This window comes from Solea senegalensis, unplaced genomic scaffold, assembly GCF_019176455.1.
Source record: "Solea senegalensis isolate Sse05_10M unplaced genomic scaffold, IFAPA_SoseM_1 scf7180000015104, whole genome shotgun sequence".
Lineage (NCBI taxonomy): Eukaryota > Metazoa > Chordata > Actinopteri > Pleuronectiformes > Soleidae > Solea > Solea senegalensis.
In genome coordinates this window covers 42,971-46,743 of record NW_025321222.1, presented here as the reverse complement: position 1 = coordinate 46,743, position 3,773 = coordinate 42,971, and the positions used below count along the sequence as shown (strand labels likewise).

At 40.6% G+C, this 3,773-nt stretch overlaps 1 long non-coding RNA gene across 2 annotated transcripts; it reads left to right on the top strand.

Moving 5' to 3' along the window:
- Window positions 1-453: 453 nt before the first annotated feature.
- On the top strand, window positions 454-3,506 carry LOC122761934. 2 transcript variants are annotated; one of them, XR_006358631.1, is made up of 4 exons: window positions 454-601; window positions 2,033-2,331; window positions 3,219-3,284; window positions 3,408-3,506. It is a non-coding gene; the product is annotated as an uncharacterized LOC122761934 (long non-coding RNA). The 2 variants fall into 2 exon arrangements; XR_006358630.1 differs by lacking the exon at window positions 3,408-3,506 and having other exon boundaries at window positions 3,219-3,392.
- The last annotated feature ends 267 nt before the right edge of the window (window positions 3,507-3,773 follow it).

Sequence of the window (3,773 nt, the reverse complement as noted above, 5' to 3'; positions counted from 1 at the left end):
TTAAATATAGATCTGAAAAACGAACCAGACCTCTCTCTCTCTCACACACACACACACTCACATACCCTCTCTTTGTGTCTGTCAGTCCGTCTGTCTTCTGTTGGTCTGTCTATCTTTCTGTCTCACAGACATTGCCAGGCCAGGGGTCAACCTCAAGACAGTGTGTGGCCTGTCGCACTGTTATAAATGTAGCTTGCAAAACCTGCAAAATATGCAACAGCCACATAAACTCAGGCTTTAAAAAAACTGGCCAAATTTGATGAGAAACGGGAGAGTTGGGTCCAAACACACCGAAAAAACAGGACTGTATCTCACATCCAAGATGAAGCAAATATATTGCTATGATATTCCTTTTTATTGTTTTATTGCAGTGCAATTTGCAAATGTTGTTCTAAATATTAATGTTATGTCTTACTTTTCTTTTGTGTGTGTGTGTGTGTCCTTTTTAGCTTGAAAAACTGCAGGCCCTGGGTGTAAGGGCAATGCTCTTGACAGCAAACACCTGGGTGTCCGAGGTGTTACTGCCCCGTTGCCACTTAGTAGGCGAACGCTACTACATGTGTGGACAGAATGCGGGACATTTATGGACTTCTTGTTCACGGTAAGAATGGTCTGTTATTTATTGTAAAAGGTGAGTCTTCTGTGTTTGGTTTTCAGCTTTGTGGTCACCCATTCATGTGAAACAAATTGAATTGTCGCTATGCTTAAACTCTGAGGTTTGAGGAGATGGAACTTTTTTACAAACCTATATAGATGTGCAGCTTTTTTCCCGTCACTCATTGCGTTTTAGGCAACACCCTAAACCTAGTGCTCGATGCACATTGAGGGCTGTATACTTACCTTTGTTTGTTAGTAACACTGGTCTTAGCAGAGTAAAAAGCTATTTCTGTTGAGTCCACACAATTTTCTGGCTAAACTGGGTTTAACATCCATCAATTCATTCATTCTCTACCACTGTTGAGGCCAGGGTGGGTTGGAGCCTATCCCAGCATCTTTCAGGCACAAGTACCCGACACACACAAGTACTTGTGCTTGCCAGTTCATGACAGGGCAACATACACACACACACACACATACTTAACCTATCCCTTCATGCATGCCTTTGAACGGTGGGAGGAAGCCTGAGTACCTGGAGAGAACCCACACAGATATGGGGAGAACATGTCAACTCCACACAGAAAGATCCAAGAGAATGTGAGAATCTTGATTAATGGAACATCTTCCTCTCCTGCTGTCCACTGTGATTGACTGTTCAGCTGACAGCAGCCTGGCTGGAAAAATGCTTTGTGGTATATTTTTTTTAATTTAACTATGAGCAGGATACTCACTTTCTGACCAAATGCAAATTTTAAAATGTTGTACTTTATTGCACATTGCTCCTATAACATAAACATCACTGACGTTTACTTACTGACAAAAACAACTTGGAATATATTGTCATACAATGAAATGTAGTATCTAATTTTAGGAAGCTTAATTTCATTGTGCCAAATGATCCTTTTAGGTATCATTGTTGAATGCAATGCGTGAAGTGAATTGGGGAAACGTTAAAAAGGAATGTTATTGACTCAATGTTTCACTGCAGTGACATTTTAAAGCACAAATAAACAGGCCCACACCTCTGCATAACACCAGATTGTGTGTGAATACAGACGACACAATCCTACACACTTTTTTGCAGCTCTCTGCAGAAGAAATAGATATAGAATGGGATGTGTAGCTCATCAATGCCTGTGTGCTCTATTGATTGGCAACTACACACCAAAATAATAAACATCCAGAGGAAAGCAAAATCTGACCGAGCAGGCATCGCCACACATTTCGTGTGGTTCTGCGTTTCATTAAGCAGGTCTCATTTAGTAGGCATGTCACTCCACTACCACACACCACCTCTAGTGGTCCATAAGTGATGATTTAAAATGATTATGTATATTTCAGTTTCTACATTGATTTGTTTGTAGCAGATTATGCTGTTAATTTAATTCAAGTAATATTACTAAAGTAAAATGACTCCTGTTCCTCTGCTATGCAGACTGGGTCCTACCAGATGCCACACGCCAGTTGGATGAACCCTCATCAGCCCCAGTCGAACAACCAACTGGACCAGTAGCTCCACCAGATCCCCAGCAAACACTGGCTCCACCTGATCCCCGAAGGGCCCCAACTGGACCAGTAATGGCCCCACCAGACCCAGTGGAGGTTGTCCCTCAGCAACCTCCACTACATCAGTGAAGTTCCTGACTAGGCCACCAGCAGCCCCAACTGGACCATCAACCTCTGGTTCCCATTCCTCAGAAGGAACTCCAGCTGCCCCAGTTGCTTTAGAAAAAGGTATGTAGGAAACAAATGGCAAGCCCCACAAAACCATATTATGACTTTGTGCAATGTGAAAATGTTAATAAATTCTCAGCACCAGACATCCCATTGTGTACAAGAATGGCAGAAATGTATATATTACAAAAAGGGCTAGAGAAGAAAACAGGTCTTAGCATTAAGCTGTTTACATTACATTACATATCATATCATACATCACGCCTGTGTTTCTGGGATTCTTTCTGACCTTCCCACCTTCAGAGGCCAGGGACAAAGACTGTGTTAGGACACTTAGGGCCCTGATTTGATGCTCTACAGTGCATAGTCCATAAAGCATGGAGCACAGACGTTTACAGCACTGTGCTGTGTTTTGCTGTGCACCACATTGTCTCTGGGTGTTCATATGGCTTCCGGTGCTTCAGGTACATAGACACTTTCAGGAGTTGATTTAAGTATTTCACGTTATTAATGTGGATGTGGAGGATGTTACAGTTAAATGTTAAATATGAAGTACAAGTGTAGTGCTGTAAATCATCCACTTTATCAAGTCCGAAAGGGTTGTAGAAGTAATTCAGTACTTCAGCAGCTAGATATGTTTGTAATAGCATGCTGAAGCCAGGTCATCCTTAAGGGTACAACTTACCCACAATGTTCACTGTGTGCTGCCATTCATCCCGAAAGAAGAGCATGTTATGAGCTTTCATGGTGAACTTGTATTCTTACATTGCCAGGCATCTCTGATGCAATAGAAAACCACAGGAGCTTTACAACATTTAAATACCTTTTGACACATCAAGAGCAGCCTCCAATTCTAAACTGATAGATTTGATTGTTTATGTTATTCACATTGATGTAATAGTCAGCACATTATTTAATCATGATCACATATTTTATATCTTTTCCAGTAATAGATGACATTGTGAAAGAAGGCTGTCCTGCTCCCAGTGCAGTGCTGAAACGGAAAAGGAAAGGTGTGTTGTAATGTCAATCCATAATTGTCTGAATATGGTTTTAAAAAAAATATATATACTGTATATATAATTGAAGTATACCACAATGAAGTAATCAGATATTTTTGTCCATAAAAGTTTTAGAGAGTCCAGTCAGCACACAGTCATAGAGGAGTAAAACGTATTCACACCGACCCGAGAGGATAAAATCCTAATGAAATAAATGAACACTTGATTAATGTAGTAGTTGATCAATAGTTGATTCATTGTTGCCACTCTAAATGAATGGGCTTACAGTTTGAATGCTCCACCTTTCATTTTAAATATGTCCTGTAGTGTGGGATTTGCATTGTCCAGTCTTGGTCATCACTCAGTCTCAGTTTAGATGTTCTTAAGTAAGAGCATAAGCTGACAGTGAATGAGACTGTGATCTTTTATTTTCCCCACTGGTCTCATTGCTACACATTTCCCTTAATTCATACAGTAAGTGTGTCCATTCTTTGTAAACAG